Source organism: Heloderma suspectum, chromosome 4 (genome assembly GCF_057233095.1).
Source record: "Heloderma suspectum isolate Gila_16-S chromosome 4, 16-S_ref, whole genome shotgun sequence".
Classification (NCBI taxonomy): domain Eukaryota; kingdom Metazoa; phylum Chordata; class Lepidosauria; order Squamata; family Helodermatidae; genus Heloderma; species Heloderma suspectum.
In genome coordinates this window covers 139,420,237-139,440,597 of record NC_139461.1, presented here as the reverse complement: position 1 = coordinate 139,440,597, position 20,361 = coordinate 139,420,237, and the positions used below count along the sequence as shown (strand labels likewise).

The 20,361-nt window shown below is 43.6% G+C and overlaps 1 long non-coding RNA gene across 1 annotated transcript; it reads left to right on the top strand.

Moving 5' to 3' along the window:
• The first annotated feature begins 3,873 nt into the window (after positions 1-3,873).
• LOC146347453 (uncharacterized) lies at positions 3,874-19,217 on the top strand. The gene is made up of 4 exons (XR_014789877.1): positions 3,874-4,094; positions 4,919-5,153; positions 5,494-5,619; positions 16,880-19,217. It is a non-coding gene; the product is annotated as an uncharacterized LOC146347453 (long non-coding RNA).
• The last annotated feature ends 1,144 nt before the right edge of the window (positions 19,218-20,361 follow it).

Here is a 20,361-nt window from a genome sequence, read left to right as displayed (position 1 = left end):
GACTGGGAGTGAAACACACACACTCTGGATACAAATATGGAAAGTGCTGAGTCACTTTCAAAAGGGATGCTTAACTGATTTGTGCATGAGAATGTCACCCCAACCCACATGACATAAATTATAGTATCATTTTCCTTCTGTTAAAATATAATCATCAGGTACCATTTCTAGTTTGGAAGATGTTACAACACCAGTAAGAATGCCTGGGTTCTATTCCTTTAAATGTTTCTGCAGCGTTGCTTAGTGTTTTATGTTGTTTTAAATGCTGCATCAATTTTAATTTTTTATGTATACCACCCTGAAATCCATTTTTGGCTGAAGGTGCAGTTTATACATTCATCAAATAAATAAATAGAAGCTGGAAGAAAACAGAGGTAGATGTGAGTGGGGGAACTCCCCCAAACTGCAAGATATAATACGTATCGGATCAATAAAGCATTAAATCAGCACGCACCAACTGTCCCACATACGTACACACTGTCCTGTCTCCTCAACTCATGAATCTAGTTATATGAACCTGAACCATAAGAAAAGATTTAGGCATTTATATTGTCTCAGTGAATCTTCTTTTTTTTCTGAAGACTTCCCATGGGGAAACAGAAGAGGAACCATGTATCAGAAAAGGACTCTTTGGAGTTCTGGCCTCCCTACATAAGCCTGTGACAAACCATTACCTCCCACACTTTTGCCATCCAGTCCTTAGGGTTGGGAGATGTAAGCCTCCATTTATAACAATGCTATTTTAGCCACTGGGAACAAGCAGTATACATTTCTGTGAAAGTACAGAAGCCAGTCGCTACCAATACAAATCTGGTGTCATTATCAACTGTGCACTTCAAAACTGCCCTGCGTTTGCCAGTACCAGGTCCTGGAATTTTGGGATATTTGGGCGCTCCCACCACACATGTGGAGGAATATCCCCACCAGCCCATCCTGCTTCCAGCGTTTGGGACGACTTTGCAGATGTATTCTATGTAGCCTGACAGAACTAGTTATCACCTCTTTAGATATCACCAGTTCATTACCATGTATTGGATATATTGATAAAGACTTCTGCTTCTCTTTTCATTGTAATGTACTGGAGAGGGTAAGAAGGTCTTTTGAACAAATGAAGTATTTCCTTGAACAAATCAAGTATTCTTTCAACAAAATCCTGACTTTTATGGTGTCAGAATTCAGGTGGTATTTCACGGGAACTCAAGGTGAGGATCCAGAAATGAGCTTCTGCCATCACCTATCCCAAAAGCAGGGAAGTCACAAGTGTCCAAATGGGTCCAGGAGCCCAGCAGACTCCCCTGCACCCGGCCCCTGCTCACTGAGTCGTGGGCCACTTGCATGCATACTTATCGAGTGCCACATGATCCAGCAGCCTCCTGCAGCTGCTCGCCGCCATTTTTACACAAGATGGGGGCTCCATAATTTCCGTATATTTAATGTTTCACACAATGGCTGCCGTACAGGGCCGTCTCCACAACATTGGAGGCATAAATGGCCACTTTAGGCCTCTAATGCTGTGGAAACAGCCCTCTACAGTCGCTATTGTGCGCAACATTAAATATTCAGACATTACCAAGCCCCTGTCCTGTGCCAAAATGGTGGTTCACAGTGAGCAATGGGGTGGATGTGGGGCACTCCCAGACCGCTCACTGAGCCTTCCAGGGTTCGCACAGCACAGCTAGTAGCAGCAGTGACTCGGTGGACATGGGTGAGTCCATCCATCCCTACCCAAAAGTGAAAAGCAGCAGATATAATTGGATCATGAGCAGCTGGGTGGCCGGCCAGATGGGCAATTAAGAAATTTAATAATAATAAATAAATCATCCATGCAAATCTAAGGCTTCTCCTTCTTTCTGTGATCACATCAAAACATCCAATGGGGAGATATATAAGCCTCAGACTGCCTGACAAATAAGTTGGGAGGACCTAGAATAAGAGCAGAGGTTTTAACCAAGTGAACTGTGGATTGTTGGCTGTCACCATAGCTCTGGGTGTAGCATACTCTGGGTCAGGTCCAGGAGGTGAGCAGCAGGTGTCCTTGCCTAGAGCACCAAGGCCAGGGGTGATGAAGGTGGGCAGACAACCACAGTTACTCAGGCAAGAGTCAGACACTGGCGAAGCATGGGAGGGCCAGAGGTGAGAACAGGGTTCTGAGCAGGCAGTGGTCAGGTACGAACAAGGCATGGCCAAGCGAGGCAAGAGCGGTGTCCACAGCAGCAGGTTAGGGTCAATTACCAGCAGGGCGCTGCAGGGCCAGAGGTGTCATCAGGAACAGGTAAGGGTTGAGTATCAGCCAGGTTTTAACAAGACCAGAAGCACAATGCTGCTACCATGAAGACTCCTATTGCTCTGGCAAAGCTTGGAGGGAGAAGGAAGCCTTTACATAGCTTCCCTAGGCTCCCAGCTGGTATGCATTAGCGGCCCTGCACGCACCTGCAGGCCCAGTGCTTAATCCTGCAAGTACTGCAGTGTGGACCAGGCTGCCTTCTGTATCTGGCTACCAGGTGGTGCTGCAGAGATTCCCAGTTTGAGCAGATCCTGATACCCTAAATCTATTGCTCTATGGAATCCTGGGCTGAACCCCATCAGTACCAGTACATATCTCAGGTACTGTCATTCCATGTAGTCAAAGGCTTTCTCAGCGTACACCACCACCATTGCCGCCTCTGCCCTTCTGGATGAGATTATCCTGTGAATATTACCACTTAATTTCCATCCTAGAATAAATCCTGATTGATAGAAGCAAATAATTCATAGAATAGTTGAATAGTAGGGTTGGAAGGGTCCTATAAGACCATCTAGTCCAACCCCCAATTATTGATAACAACACTCCATCTATTTGCTAGGATTTGCTTGGAACCTTGATTAATCAGTGAGATTGGCCTGTACAAGGAAGGGAGTGACGTAACACTTCTGTCTTTTGGGAGAACCACTGTTCTAGTCTTTGACCATGAGTCAGGTAATTTCCCCTGTTTCGTGATGAATAAAAATGTCAGTTTAGGGGGTTAGGAAATATTTTATTTATTTATTTATTGTAAAATTCAGCAGTAAATATGTCTATTCCGGGTGTTTTGTCAAATTTCAGGCCATTAATGACCTTTTCAATCTCAGTGTCAGTGATCGGATTATCCGGTCACTGTTTGTGTTGATGTTAGCTTAGGAATGACTAGTTTTATCTATATAAACTTTTAGAGAGGGTGGGGATGGATTGTCTAATCTGTAGAAGGTTTCACAATATGAGGCAAACATTCTACTTATATTTGATGAATCCGATAAGAATCCCTCTCATGGTGCCAGTACAGCTTCAATATGTTCATGTCGCTGGAGCTTCCACAAGCAACATGTAAGCAGCCTACTAGACTTGGGCTTTTGCTCAAAGTAAACTTGTTAACTGTAAAGCAAGGCTTTCTTTCCCTTATTTGTTTCCCATAGTAACCAGTAACCTTGGTCTTAGGAACATTTTTTTTTTTCAGGGATGTCCCTCTGTTTCCCCAGCTTACTAACAACAGGAGGCAAATTTAACCTGTTTGTAGGCTCAACCACTAGCAGTTCTGGATTTATTTCTGGGAATTTTTCCAATAGCCATTCTTGTAAAAAAAAACAAAATCCAAGATCAGACTCCTCCAGCTGTTTGCAAAAACCCCAAATTGCAAATCATTCCTTGTAAGCAATTCTCCAGATCACTGATCCTATTCAGGAGTCCCTTCTCCTTTAATGTTATACTTCTCCATTGTCCCTTCTCCTCTCTGGAGTTCCTTCTTCATTGCTTCTGCTGGCTGGTGGCCATGTCGTATTCAGTCTTGTTGTATGCTTGGCTCCTGCCACTCACTATTGTTTGATCAGGGAAAGCTATGTAGCTAATTCTGCCCTAACATCCTCTCTGAAAGTCTTTAGGTGTTGGTGTAGTGGTTCGAGTGTTGTACTGGGAGCCGGGAGATCTGGGTTCTAGTCCCCACTCAGCCATGGAAGCTCACTGGGTGACTTTGGGCCAGTCACAGACTCTCAACCCAACCTACCCCACAAGGGTGTTGTTGTGAGGATAAAATGGAGAGGAGGAGGATTATGTATGCTGCCATGGGTTCCTTGGAGGAAAAAAGGTGGGATAGAAATGCAATCAATCAATCAGTCAATCTAGGTGCTGCGAATTTTCCTCACTTGCTTGCTTGCACAGCAGTCAAGGATTCCTTTAATACAATCTTGCTTGCTGCAGAGGCCTTGATTTCAGGCCTAGCTGATGTCAGCATGGAAGCTCATCCTGTTGGGAGGCTAATAATCTGTCATGGATTTGGATTTTCCTGAAGTTGTCTTGGTACTTCTGATACACTGTCTGGGCATTTAGGTTTGAAGTGAAGTCCTCAGCATGTCAGATTACTGTGGATTAAACTGATGGGGGAATAGAGCTAAGATCTCAAGCATCCATCTTGTTTGATGGTGGACACACACTGGTGATGATTTATTCCACCCAACCTGGCTTCTGAATAAGGGTATCTTCTATGTGGATAGGCAGTTATGAGAGGATGAAGGGAAAATTTACTGGATACAAAAGGGTCGAAAGCGAATAAACAACAAACAAAATTGTATCCATGTTCACGCATTTCCATGCAACTGCATTACATCAAGTTGCATCCTCCCTGTTTTTGAGATTTATCTTCTAGAGATGTGGAGAGACTGAGACCGGAAAAACTCTAGTCATGTGTGTGCATGCTCAGATTATTATTTTTTTTAAGAAACATCAACAGGGACTAAACAGAGACAGCGATTTACCAGGAACAGTTACTAGAAAACAGGGGCTGTCTCTTGTAAATAGGGACACTTAAACTGTATGCTATTGTCAGTTTTGGCTATGGGGAGGTATAGAAATATAATCAGTGAAATGCATCTAGCTTAACATTGTCCTCACTGACTGATGGTGGCTTTCCAGGGTTCAAGACAGGAGACTTTCCCAGCCCTACCTGGGGATGCCAGATTGAAGCTGAGACCAGAAGCATGTGTTCTACCACTCGGTTCTACCCTTCAGATTCAGTATGAGTCATCAGAAGAAGTTTGTATTTGCTTCAGCTGTCTGTCTTCAGTTGATGAATGTAGAGAGATCCAGCAATAAAGATGCATGGGTGAATCCAACTCAAGTTTCGAGTAATCAGCTGAAGAGAGATCAGGTGATCCATCCATAATGTGTGAATGAACCTTTAATTGTGTTATGCTAACAGGGGGTTATTGCACCCAGGTAGGGCTGACTTTGTGAGGAAGTTATCTAAGGGCTTGTGTGAAACCTATCAAAAATCTGGTGAAAGCTTTTGGAGAAAATGATGGCTCTTCCCAAGAAAAATAAACTGATTTTTTAAAAATATTTTAAAAATATTTTAATATGCAGGTAATTTCAGCATTCAGCTGTTACAGCAATATCTTTGCTATTACTGCTGTATTTAATGCACATCCTGTTGAGTGGACATTAAAGAATGAACATTTCAACGATTACACTTACATGCTTTGTTTCAGGTGATAGCAAAGATGATGACAACTAGAAATGGCCATAATCTTCTCCAGGAAAAGCACACTTCTATCAGGCGTACATCTAACAAATTCTTCATTGGAAAGTTTCCTTATCAAGATTGCATACAAGAGGTAGAACTGCTTTGAAAGTCAATAGTTTCTTTTTTAAAAGAGGGAGACAGAAGCTCCTTGTGTGTGTTTTTAAGATGCAGCCTTTAGAGCCATCAGAGTTTTGCTATTATTGATAAAAACCACCTTGGGATTGATGCCCGGAGGGGGTCGGAGTTGAAATTATGATACAAAACTTGAATTTAATTTTCTTGGTAGCAGGGAAGAACACAGCACAAAACAGAACTGCTGATCACAGAACTGGTGGGTTCTATGTAGTGACTTTTGGCTGCCTTATATTGCTAAACTGAAAGGCACTTCATATATATATATATATATATATATATATATAATATTTTTTTTTCAGCTCCAAGATCTCTGACTCTTTTGCACTGCACTCTTTTTTTTTAAAGCCTATATTATTGTACATAATCCCCACAAAAGCGAAATGCCTTCGAGTACTGTAAGCATGAATATCTTCAAAGGTAAGTCTTTCCAAAATGATAAGTGTTATTTTATAGACTTGAGCAAATCAGTGCCCATCCTCAAATCACTCACTGCTGAAAAAAGAAATGAAGTGAACTAGTCGAACGTAGTGACTGTCTTGCATGCAAAATGTTGCACCCAGCACCACGAAGCAACACAGGCAGCAGGAAATAGGTCTGCAGAGCAGGTTTTGATCCAGCTGGTAAGCAGAAGCCAAGGTGTGCAGGAACCAATTCTAGAGTGGAAGGGAGTGGCAAGCACAGAAGAGGGGGCATTCCAGGCCCCAGACAATATCTTTAAAAGGGAGGATGTGTCCCCTCCACCAGGTGATCTTTAAAACTAGGGGTGTTGTATATTATAGAATCTGTAAAGACTAAGTAAGTAAATAATTGTGGACGTTATAACTTCCAGATATTCATTTTATTGAAAATTAGCTTGTTCCCAGCAATGGGTTGAGTTCCTCTGATGCAACAGAATGTTCACAAATTTTCTATATTCTCAGAAGTGAATGGTCAGCACAAAGGGCCTACGGGCAAAAGGGGCTCTTGTACTGTGGGTGGGTGGGAAGGAATTCTGTGAGGTGAAGAAAAGCTGTATTTCTTTTGTGAACTCTTCTTCCTTAGGGACATTTTCATAGTTCCCAGGTACTACTGTCATTGGGAGGATTATTTGATTTCTGTTCAGCGAAACTCCTGTATCTGCAAAATTCCTCTAAAGTCAGCTGCGTGAATGTAGCTGACTTTAATTTCATATTCAACCAAGTTCAGACAATGGGTTGGATCCTAAGATCCCATGACTGCTGATAGAAAAGACACCTCTGGCACCCGCTCATGGGCGGAGGGTGGTCATTTTCACCTATTTCCCCTACACTTGCCGCCTCCTGCACTCTTCCCCAAAATCTGCTCCAAAGGCTGAGGGTCCCTTTAGAACTATGCGCGAGGTGGCATAAGGTGTGGTTGTGTGTGTGTGTGTGTGTGTGTGTGTGTGTGTATGGCTAAAGGGTGATGGGGAATCAGCAAAAATTGCCTCCCCGCTTCTGGGAGCCTTCACTAGATCAAAAGCTCTTCCATGAACAGGAGGACTCCTCCTGTTCATGGAAGGGCACCTTAGAAACCAATGTATACATTCAACCCCGATATATTCATGATCATAGCAGAAGATTCAACATGTGGGTCCAGTATTCTAGATCTTGGCAAAAATCTGTAAAAATTAAAGCCAAGAATGGTATCCAAGCTAAAATAGCAATGGCTGTATCATCTGCTCCTCTTTCATTTGCAAGGAACAACAATAGCTTGCAGATGCTAGTCTAAAGCACTGTACAGGATGTGTTTTCTTTTTGAAGGAAAAGTAATTACCCACACATAATTTTCTTATTAAGCTTGCACTAATTTTCTGTCATTTCTAGGAGCTGAAGAGCCTGCCACCATATTTTGCTGGGCTAAAATAAAAAGTATGCACCATTTACAAATCTGGAGTGTGTTTAATATATTTCAAATGGCACAATTTAGCGGCAATAAAAAAAAGTCTTACCCCCTCACTTTCCAGTAATTGCAATAATTTAGAAGTTTGAAAGCATTCAAACAGAAAACAGTTGGCTTGTGGGAGGAAGGGCTTGTTGTCTTGTCTTTGCTTGTTTGTTTTGCATATTTGTTTGTAGTATAAAAACGGCTGCAGAGACATAAAAAATTAACAATAGGAAAAAAAACTTTTTGTCTCTTTACAGAGTTATAAAGGGAAAAAAATCTTTATTATGGCTAGTCGGAGTTTTCATTGCTGCTTTGTTTTCCATTACTATACGACAACACAGGCAGTGTTTGAGAGGGGTAGGTAGCAGAGTGGGTCACATCCTGGCAGGTGAGCTGGGCAAGAGACGAAAGGTAAAGCTTTTGGGGAAATGGTGGATTTAGGGAGTCTGGCATCTGTACCCCAGTGGCATAGTGGTATATTCCAAAGTGCAGATGCTCATCATGACAGCCTGCATAGCCACGCTCCCCAAGGAGAATTGAAAAACTGAGGCAGCAGTGTGGATTGATCTCTCTTTTTCTCTGTTATGTGTGTCTTTTGTTATTGAAATGGGTCTGAATTGTTCATTCAAGACCAAGCCACCCGAACATACTTTGCGTTACAACAGGGATAGCTCACAACAATATACCGTTGCTGGGAAATCCATTCCCATCCCCCATCCCCTGCTACTGTGAAGATTGCAGCTAAGCTCAGAGGGAACAAGGAAGCCTAAGTGTTGCAGGGGCTGGGGGTGGCAAATGACATAATCATCCCTGCTAATCAAAGTGTCCAGGCACTTCGAGCCTGTGAGCTGCAGCTCCACTACATCACTGCTGCTATGGGCAATTAGAAGGGGACAGCAGGAGCAAGACTCATTGTAAAAGCGATGGGGCTGCTTGCATGCTTCCCTGAGAGCAAAGAAATGGAACCAGGATCTGGGCCAGCTCCAGGTTTGAGGGAGTCCTGGGAAAAGTATCTGTTGGTGAGCCCCTTTTTTTTCTGTCCATGGGCCTGGTGGACTTACCTGGCTGTGGTGGCGATTCTCTAAGCGGCGGTAGGCAGCTGGGACTAGCCACCTTCTAAATTTCCCACAATGCCTCAGAGTGATGCTGGGTTTTGGCAGCATTGTAGGAAATGAAAAGGGTGGCTAGACTGAGCTGCCTGGTGCTGCCTGCAGTGCTAAATCGGTGCGGGGGGGGGGGGATCGGAAGTGGGCCTGACTCTTTGGGTCCCCGGCAATTGTCTAAGGATGCCAGGTGCTAATGCCAACTCTGACCAGGATGACTCTTCATGAGGAAGGAAAGGGAAACAGGAAGTAAGTGTTCCCTGGAAGCCACTGATGAAAGGCAGAGGATGGGAGTGGCCAAGGAAGAGCCCACACGACTTCTGCTTTGAAGTAAAGGGCGAGTCAAAGGACAAAAGCTGTTGGCCACCTTTCTTACCTGCATGCTGCATCTGACGCTACAGGGAAGTGTTGTGGGAACCAGAGCGCCAGACAAGAGCTGCCAGTCCCAGTCCTAATAAACATTAAAACACTTAATAGTATTTGTTTCTATTTAGGACTTCTCACTGCCTGTAGGGTTTTTCTTTAATCTGAAGAGTAACTGTAGCAAGGTATTGCCAGGATTCTGAGCAGGGGGGACAGAAAAATACAGCATGATTTTGGGGCTGAATTTAACTTCCTGGGAATCTCAGCTTTCTTGTTTCTTTTTTGAAAGCAAGTTTCTAGCCCATATGGATGGGAATATATTTTACTTAGCTTAGCTTTCCATGGCTCTTTATGAGTTGAGTACTGCTTATGTTCCTCATTGTGTTCTTCCCTGCTGGCATGAACGTGACAGGGCTTTGGATAACGTGGTTCCTCTGCCTTTGGGTCTCTACGCTCCTCACCATTCTGTAAATTTATGCAAAATAACAGAAATTATGTAAAGTTGTATAATAAATATAGGTTGCAGAATTCAGCTTGGAATTTGGATTGTCTGGACAGAGAATTGTACCTATTTATTTTTGCAGGGAGTGCACACAGTCTGGGCCATCAATAACCAGTATAAAATTTACTTATATATTAACACAATCTAAGCTGAAACATACAAGTTGCAAACAGGCAGTTAGCTAATAAGAGAATTTTGCTTGCAGCACCTTGACTCTGCATTTTTCCCTCAATGATGTAAACTATTATCTCTCAGTAGCACATCTGCATTAATCATATGGGATGTAATAAATTTGCTGTACACCAAGAATATAAAACCATACAATTCTGCCATTTATCTTCTAAATGAGATATTTGTGTGACACTGTTCCCACCACGTTAGTGTACCAGAATTTAAAAACGAGCATGTTTGTTCTAAGATTTTCTCATGTTGGTCAATCCCTTTGGATGCCCCAAAGTAACTGGGTAAGACATTTTGTAAAAGGTGCTGCAGTTAAATTTGATACCAAGAAACACATACTATTTTGACTTGCTATATTGCACAGATGCAGTGTCTGGTCAAAAGGTCTGAACCTGTGCACTGTTAAATAACTGCTGTGAGGTATATGTCAGTGCATGTGTTAGGGCTTGAGGTTTTATTGCAAAATATTAGGAAACTGCAATTACTGAATTATATGTAACTTATTCCTGTACAGGAGTCGGCAGCCTGCGGCCTCAGAACCACATGAAGCCCTTGGCCTAATTTATGGCAGGCCTCAACCTACTTCCAAAAGCCACCAGCATGCGTTCAGTTCAGACCTCTGGCAAGAGGAGCTTTACACTCAGTCAGGCCACCGGTCTATCTAGCTCGGTATTGTTGACACTGACGGGCAGCGACTCCCCAGGGGTTCAGGCAGGAGTTTTTCCAGACCTGCTTAGAGATGCCAGGGATTGGACCTGGGCCTTTCTGTGCGCAAAGCGTATGCTCTACCACTGAGCCACAGCCTATCCCTTCCCAGGCAGCCTGTTGTGTGGGAAAGAGAGGGAGAGAAGGGAGTGGTAGAGAGAGAAAAGAGTGGCAGAAAGAGACCAGGTATGAGCCACCCAATTTTGGCTTTGGCCCCACTCACCACCAATATGTGCTGCCAGCCAAAGGCCATAGGGAATGCAGCCTTTGACAAAAAAAGAGTTGCCCACCCCTGCTGTAAATTGTTTCAATGATATACAGCTGTTTTAGATTTATGATAAATGCTTCATTTTTAGCGTGCACTGTTTTCTCTTTAATACCCAAAGCGCTCACTGTTATGCAAGTCAATGTGTGCACAAACAGTGCACCCCTACCGGGGTCCTGATTGGGAGAAGCCATGTGCAGCGGACAGGTTTAGTATTCTTCATAGGAGTGAAAGGCAGCTGCTGGGGTGTGGAACCAGGGCCACGTACATTTTGTATCAACCTCCTAACCTTCCTCCTTCAGGTGGCTTCCATAATAGCACCAGTCACCATAAATTGTAGTAACCACTTCCCACCACGCCCAATGGACACTTAATATTTTTCTTTATGCCCTCTACGTTTTGAAAGTACATCAGTTTTTTCTAGGAGATTTAATTCTCCTGTAAGCCCCAAATTATCTGTCTGCTTCTCTCTCTCAAAATATATTTATAGCCCAAATATTTCAGCCTAAACAGAGCCCCCAAGGCAGCTTACAAAAAGAACATTAAAACAAATTCAAAACAGCAAACCAAACTGACAACATAAGTATCATTAAAACCTCAGAGAGCCGCATCGACTCCATATTAAAACACAACCAAAAACCAATTGAAAGCTGCACGGGACAAAAATATATTTACTGCCTGCCCCAACCTGAGCAAAGATGTGTTCAGGGTCACCTCCCTTGGGTAAGAATTCCATAATCAGGGGCTGCCACAGAAAAGATCCTGTCCTACATTCCCACCAACCTCGTCAGTCTTAGGGCTTCATCACACAGAACTTTTATCCTGCGATTGAGATTGCTCCTTCACGGAAGTTTGTAGGCTCTTTACATGATGCCGTGACCCTCCAGGGCATCTCCTGCACTAAATGCCCTTTGTTCCATTTTGAAATAGATCGCAGATAATGAGCTATCAAATTACCCGTTGTGTTCCGCTTCAGTTTCCTCTGTGAAAAGAGTAAAAGCAGCAAGAAGAGGAGCGAGATCAATGAAAGATAATGGAAGACTCAGATACAGGCAGAAGGAGGGGGGAAAGGAAGCATGTGTAAAGGGAGTCAGTAGTGATCCTGCATTTAAAACGGAAGCAGAAAGCCCTGTTTTAAATGCAGGATTTGGGGCTATTGTAAAAATGCTCTTAGTGGTAACGTAACACTTTTATTCAGGGTCTCCAAAGGGACTCACAGCAAAGGCTTTGTACAGAGACAGTTAACATATATTATAATATCTTAATTAAAAACAATAATAATGCACATATAACAATTTTCCATGCATAACCATACACTTATCACCAAAACAATATAACAGAGCACTCCCAAAGTTCTTTTTTTCAGCTTGAGTCCACACAAAAAATATAAATAAAACTTCTCTCTGAAGCGTGATTTTTTTTCCGCTGGCCGAAGAAGGAAAACAGTCCCTATTCCCTTCACCCCAGCTCTGCAGCAATCTTTCCAAGGTGGAAAAGATTTTCAAGGTGGATCCAGCAATGCAGGAACAACTTAAACAGCCCTTTATACAATATAAAAGAACATAAACAACAAGGAACTCATAGTGTTTGAGGGGGGAAATCATAACTCTTAAAAAAAAATTCAAAAGGAACCCTCCGTCCTAACCTGTCTCAAGGGTTCAGGGTCTTACATGGAGGAGAAAAGGTCTTCCACGCTGCATTTTGGTAACTGCCTAAACTGGTGGCCACTCATTTTCTCACTCCTTTACTGAGCATGTGCAGAATATTCCCTCAGAATTCTTAAAGAAAAATATACCACTGGGTTACAGTAGGACATGCAAGATCAGAAACTATATGGGAGGAGGCTGTCTTTCAGGTACCCTGACCCCAGACCATTTAGGGCTTCATAGGTAGGAACTAGCATCTTGAACTGGGCCTAGACACAAACTGGAAGCCACTTCAATTGATGTAAGACTGGTGTGCTATGGTCTATAAAGTGTACACCAGAAAGCAATCTGGCTGCAGCATTTTGCTCCAGCTGCAGTTTATGAATGCTCTTCAGCAGATGCCCCAAATAGCTGTTTACCAGCACCATAGAAGAAGGTTCAGATCCATAGGCAATTTTATTTTTTTTATTTATATATATAAAAATATTTCTTGGCCGCCCTGCAGGGCAGAAGCCCTCCCAAGGTGGCTTACAGTGATAAAATACATAAAAACAGTTAAAATCTTAAGTGATAAAAAACATAAAAACAACAATAAAAACCAACAATAAAAACCAGCAACAATGTTAACAGCAATAATAGCAACAATAGCAGTCACGTCACGAGAAGGCCAAGATAAAAAAATACGTTTTCGATTCAAGGCCTTCTTAAAAGTCTGCAGTGACAGAGCATGGCGGACCTCTGATGGCAGCTTGTTCCAAAGGCTTGGGGCCACTGCTGAGAAGGCCCTCTCACATGTGATCACCCATTTGACTGCTCTCGTGGGTGGGCAAATGGGAAGGGCCTCTCTTTCTGATCTTAAAGTGCAGGCAGGCTGATATGGGTGAAGGAGGTCCTTCAAATAACTTGGTCCCAAACCGTTTAAAGCTTTGAAGGTCAAAACCAGCAATTCAGTACAAGTGGTGATACGTTTGTTTTTAGGAGATGAGGTGCTTGAAATTCAAAACAGGAAATAACTTTTTTTTCTTTAAAAAAAAATCCCTCTGTAACACATCCCATGAGGCTAGTGCAAGTTACAGTTTCCTACAAGTGAAAGTTGATTGTTTTAGTTCCAGAGAGGGAAGGAGCCCTTACACAGAAGCCTCCAGACGATGATGATGATAAAAAGATATTGCCATAATCATCAGTATAACAGTGTGTGTGCTATAACAATATAACATATCATAAATAGAGCAAAAATCTATATATTCATAAATATAAATCCATTAAACACATTTCATAAATTAGCATTTAGATCCACATTAGCTAAGGTATATTCCAATTAAATGCTTCACAAACATATAAAAAACCCAATTATTTTCACACATTAAGAACAGTTATCGCAAAATATATACACCTTTACCCAACTAACAAACCTTTCCTTCACTACTCCATACCACTAGTATCAACAGCAAACACACACACACGTACACACCAGAAAACGTGCCAGTATCAAAATATTTAAACTTAAACCAATTAAATTCAACATTTATCAAAAAACATTTCTACTTTGGCTGTTGATGCCCCATAACCAGGCACTTTGGGGAGATGCAAAGGGGGAATTTGTGGAATTTGAAAAGAGGAGGCAGGTGTCCAGATCATGGGCATCTCTACACCAGCCTAAAATCCTACATTTCAAATGGGGCTTTCTGCTTCCGTTTTAAATGCAGGATCACAAGGACTCCCCTTTTCACGTGCTTCCTTTCCCCCCAACCCTTTCTCCCTCCTTCTCCCGGTACCTGAGTCTTCCATTATCTTTCATTGATCTCACTCCTTTTCTTGCCGCTTTTACTCGTTTCACGGAGGAAACTGAAGTGGAACACAACGGGGTAATTTGATAGCTCATTCGGTGTTTCTATATTAAGCAAAAACCCCACATTCTTTCTGGAGCTTCCTGCTTTCAGTCTTTTTGCAGGATTAGGAAGGGCTTCTTTACACAGCAGCTACATGGTTTGAACTGAGGGATTGCCTCCCTCCCACCCTGGCATGTGTGCAAAGGGGGGGGGGGGAGTCTTGTTTTTGTAGCTTAACTTCTGCTGTACTGTTTTCTCGCAGCCCCCATGAAACCTCTGACTTACTTCTGTTCTGACTAGACATCAAATGTAAGATTGCGCTGTCAGTCTGCAACCCTTGGCACACTTATGTGGGAGTAAGCTCCACTGAACTCAGTGGGACTTACTTCTGAGTAGACATAACGTCACCCTGTAAGTCTGCAACCCTCGGCGCACTTACTTGGGAGTAAGCTCCTGAACTCAGTAGGGTGCTCTGAAACAACAAGAGGACGTTGCTTCTGAGCTTGGTGGGGTGGTGGATCAGATGTTTCTCCGTTGCAGGGAGGCATTTTACCCTCTTCTCCCTCCAGTTGAGAAATGCGGAGGCAGGAGGCACAATCGGCAGGCGTTTCATGCCCTCTCTGCTGTCAAACCTCATCCTGACTGCACCCCCAACAATTGAAAACAAACACCCACAGCAGGCAGACACAGCGGTTTCTTCTGCTCCTGGAGAAGAACATGGCGCTCCTGTTCCATGGGCTGGGGAAAATACCACATTTTTTGCTTTTGGGGAAAACACGATAGGCTGGGGGAAACTGCAGGAGGCGCCTTGCACATTAACAACGTCACGTAAAGAGCACGCAAACTTCCTAGAGAGAGCCATCTCAATAGCAGGATAACAACTCTGTGTGATGAACCCCATGACCTGTGATTTATTTAAAAACGGAACAAAGGGCATTCAGTGCAGGAGACGCCTTGGAGGTTCACAGCATCATGTAAAATGCCCACAAACATCCGTGAAGGGTCAATCTCAGTCACAGGATAAAAGCCCTGCGTGAAGGAGCCCCATGCAGTATATACATTAGGTAGGTAGGTAGGTAGGTAGGTAGATAGAAACAGTGTCACAGGGGTGGGCAGCTGTCTCTGACCTCGGATCCAGGAATCCAAACTATCCTATGCCCGCCCCCACCTGCCCAGACTCTGTTTAGGAGCCATAGGATTGCTCCCTTCATCACATTAATTATTTTTCATTAATATACACATATCCATGTAGCTGAAGCTGGCAGCAACATCTTCAGCAACCCTAACCACCACACATAGTTTTTCAGTTTGAAGCCAGGGAACATTAGTAGGCTGAGAGACAGTTATCCCTCCCCACTGCTCTGGGGCAGCCCTCCCTCGGGGGAATGGAGTGGACAGACCCCTCCCTCAGTGTGCTGTGGGAGTACACCATGATAGGAAACATGGCTAGGGATGCCCGTGGACGTGCCTTCACTCAGATGGGACGTATCCAACTCTGACCCCTACATATGTTTAAGGCTTTGCTGTAAGTGCGGTTCCAACCTGTGTGAAGCCAGGTCCATGTGCTAGTAAAGTATTTAGTGTGTGTGTGTGTGAATCAGGCTGCAGGAGGAGATTTGCATTTATGAATGCTTCCTTCCCTACATACTGGTAATTAGTATATAAGAGAGAAGAGTCCGGTGTCCCTGGCATGCTAGTTTTCTATATGCAGGAGGGCTGGGTTTTCCCCTACCCCCCCCCCCCCGCCCGCTCCTTCCATCTGTAGTCTGTGAGGGTACAGCGCAGGAAAAGCTTTGTCACTTCTTTCTGATGCGTGCATTAACTGGCCCTGAGAGACAAACCTTGAAGTGTTCGTATGGTTCTGAAAAGAGCCCGTGTACTTTGGCTTCCAACCAAACCATAATAATCAGCTGTATTATAAATACACACCCCGTTTCCTACTCTAATATTGCGTACCGTCATGTTTGCTATCCCATTGTGATAAGAGCTTTATTGTTGTACATATAATCAGTCTTTTGTTTGTGTTAGGATTTGGAAAGTTCCTATTTAAGTGAAAAGCATTGATGAAGGTTAGCATTTTTAAAAACACACACACACCACTGCATTGCTCCTTCTTCAAACAGCAGCAACTGGAGCACTGATTTAGCCAGAGAAACATAATGCTTCTCCTGAGCAAATATTATGCCTCATTTGACCTTGGCAGCAGAGACTAACCTAGAGTGGAAAATGCGAGATTTAAGACAATAAATATTTACTGTAGCTCCTTTAAATCTTTTGGTAAACCATCCACACTGACAACAACTTCAGCTTGATGTTTAAACTTCTAGCATCTGTAAATTGAGGCTTATATAATCAAACTGCAAATGGAAAGTTTTGTTGCAATGCACAATGAGGCCGTGAGGAATTGTCTCCTCGCCATAGCTTCTCATGCCCTTTTCGTTTTAATTAAAATGTCATTTGTTGGGACTTGGTCAGGTGCCATTTGGGCTGCCACCTTCAGCCACTGGCATCTCTTCCTCATTCCATCCCTGCCGTATTCACTTCTGATCAGGTGTCGGATGGCCAGATTAGGAAGCACTGTGGAGCACCTCCTATATCTTCTGCCATGACGGTCTGATGAAGGCAGGGCCCATCTGTGGAATAACTCAGATCTTTAATGCTAAGGTACGATTAATTGTCCCACTGCACATTTCCAGTCCATAACTCAGAAGGATTTTTCTCTCTCTCTCCCTAATCCAGCAATCTGTTCCAGGTGTGAGACAACAACATCACAGTTCATAGGAAGGCCCATAGTGGATTACCAAGTCTCGGGAGTAAAATCTCTCAGCGGGAGGCGCAAGAAGCAAGGGGTCAGGACTATCGTCCTGCTTTTTCATCATTCTAAAGAGTGAGGTACACACCGTCCCATTATTGCTCAGAGCTCTTCCTTGCCTGCATGCTACTTACTGTCTGCTGTATGCCACTTACATTGTCTTTGGACCAGATCCTTTGGACACGCTCCTAAAGAATGAGGCACACGCCGCTCCGTTATTGCTCAAAGCTCTCCGTTGTCTGCATGCCACATAAGGTCTGCTGCATGCCACTTACACTGACTTTGCAATAACTTGTCCTGAACTGATTTTAAAATGGGGGGGCTCTTTTAATTAAGATTAAATTAAGCTTTTATTTAAAACAACAACAACAACCAGTGTGATAAGAACAGCACAAAATGAACCTCATCAGCTGCAGGGTGTGAATTGGAAGGCTACACGTGGCATGATGCTTTAGTGTTCAGATGTGTACATTTGCATGCAGGGGACCTTGAGACAAGGTGAGTGTGCACATGCATAGACATTTATTTATGTGATGGTACTGATGCATCACTTATTTTAAAGAAATTTCTAGGTGATGTACAAAAACAAGTCTTTATACGGAGGACAAGATTACCTTCCTGGAAATGCCTGTTAGGCACTGAAAACCCAGAAGGATTGGTGCCTGCCTAATTTGTACTGGTAGAGAGTTCCACAGTGTGGGTGTTATGATACTGAAGGCACTATACTGAGCAGTGATGGATCGGACCTCTGTAATCTTGGGCATCGCTGGGAGGATATCTCCTTGTGAGCACAGCAGCTGAGCAGGCCAGTGGGGGGTCAGGCAGTCTCCTAAGCATTCTGGTCCTGAGTGGTTTAGGGTTTTATAAACAAGTGTCAAAGCCTTGAACCTGCTCCAGCAGCATACAGGCAGCCAGTGCAGCTCCCCCAGCACAAGTGTAATATGCTGGCTATAAGCCTCTCGTGATACCAACCTGGCTGCACCATTTTGCACCAACTGCAGCTTCTGGACCAACCTTAGGAGCAGCCCCACATAAAACACATTGCGGTACTCCAGTTTTGAGGTTACCAATGCATGGACCACACTGGTCAAGGCATCCCTGTCAGGAATGGCCCATAACTGTCTTACCTGCCTGAGCTGGTAAAAGACACTTGTAGCCATGAAAGACACCTGTGCCTCTGGTTACAGCGCTGGATCAATGAGACCCCCAAGCTATGGACCTGCTCCTTCAGGGGGAATGTAACCCCATAAGGACCCAGTTCCTGGACACAACCACTCACCCACAGAGCCCCCATCTTGCCAGGATTCGGACCCCATTTACTTGCCCTCATCCAGCCCACCACAGTATCCAGGCACAGGTCCAAGATTTGCACAGCCGCCCCTGATTCAGATGTTACAGAGAAACAGATCTAGGTATCATCAACCACTCCCAATGGCTTCATATAGATGTTAAATAGCATTGGGGACAAAATAGTGCACTGTGGCACCACACGGCCTAAACACCAGAGCATTCCCCCAAAACTACTCTCTGAGACCAACCCTGCTGACAGAACCAGAAGCACCAAAGAACAGTGCATCAGATACCCATCACATGAAGTTGGTCTAGGAGGATACAATGGTCAATAGTATCAAAAACTACAGGAAGATCCAGGAAGATCAACAGGGTAGTACTCCTCCTGTCCCTCTCTAAGTAAAGGCCTGAACCCAGACTGGAATGGGTCAAGATCATTGGTATCCTGCAAGAATGTCTGCAATTGCCCCACCATGACTCTCTTGAAACCCTTTCCCAAAAGGGGATGTTTGTGACCAGGCACTAGTTGTCAAGTACCACAAAGTCCAGAGTGGACTTCTTGAGAAGAGGTTGCACCACCACTTCTTGCAAAGCAGCAGGTACTCCCTCCTCTTGCAAGGATCCATTCACCACACCAGGAGCCCATTTCACTTCTAGAGATTAGGGCTATGGATCCACATTTTTAAACAGTTCAAATTAATTTGCACCCCTTATACTAATACATAGATTGGAATGCAGTTATCCTTCAGACAGTACACTTCCCTAAATTTTGCAATTCAGTTCTTAACTGAAAAAATGCATACACAAATGAGTATATTAGGGGAAGATGTGTACAAAAATGCATATTTTAGGGGAAATTCCATACAAAGAATGTATATATCATGGGGAAATGTGCACAAAACTGCATACGTTATGGGGAGAATGCATGCAATTGAAGTGCACATTTTTGTACTTTAAAAATATCACAGAAATGGGATGGAATGGACTCATGTCATAATTGAACACATGTGAAACAGACAGACTGGAAGTAGACTAATTCGTCCCTCCCTAGTAGAAGCCCAGCACAATGGGCTGAAACCTGAAGAATGGCAAATCTGGTAATTCATACTCATTTTTTCAAAGGCATCCCCCAAATCTCCCCCAAGGGTAAATGAAGAACACTGATTTACCTGGGACAGGTACCAGAAAATAGAGATTGTTCCTGGTACAGAGGGCCAATCGGAACATAAGGTGGGATCATAGGCAGGTGGCACTGCTTTTCTTAAGCTTTTGCTCCTGGCTCCATTTCTTTGTGTATCACACTTGACTCTTCACATGCTGCCAAATACTGTCCCCTGATGTAGTAAGGCAGTGGTGTTGAAGCTCAGGCCTGTGGCCAAACCTGGCCCACCTGAGGTCCCAATCTGGCCCTCTGGGGTTCCCCATATGGCTCCTCCCCCTTTCCCCAAACACCAATTGTCAGTTGGTTTCCTGGTTTTGCCCAGTTTTTCCCCATTCTGAAAGGCTTTGTTACTGGCAAAAAGAGCTTTAAGCTAAAACATGCTGGTATTTTATTTTATTTTTCTATTTTAGGCCCTATGCTTTGTGCTTTTGGCTCTGCCCACCACTAGGACGTGGCCCCCAAGAGCTTCTCCAAAATTGAAGTCGTCCGTTTGGCTCGAAGAGCTTCAACACCCCTGTACAAAGCTCTGACCCTTGCCAGATCAGCACACGCCCCTAATGGTCTGAAGGTCAAGATGTTTAAAAACCCTAACATGGAGCAAATAAATAATTCAACTGCAGTATGTACACTATAAGCCAGGGAGAGAGAGAGAGAGAGAGAGAGAGATTAATTAAAGGAATCTTTCACTGCAGAAATTACAGTGGAGCCGAGCCACCAATCCCCATACTAGATTTTGTTAACTTTCTAAGAAGTAACTTTCTAAAAAAAACCCAGTGTATGCATTTCCCACTCAAGCAAACTAAACTAATAACAAAAAGAGGGCGAGGCCACCAAACATGCGCGCGCATATATATATATTTAGTGTGTGTGTGTGTGTGTGTGTGTGTGTAGGGGGGGGGAATTTATTGGCTTAAGAAGATAGGAAGCTGGCTTACACTAAGTCAGACCATGGATCCA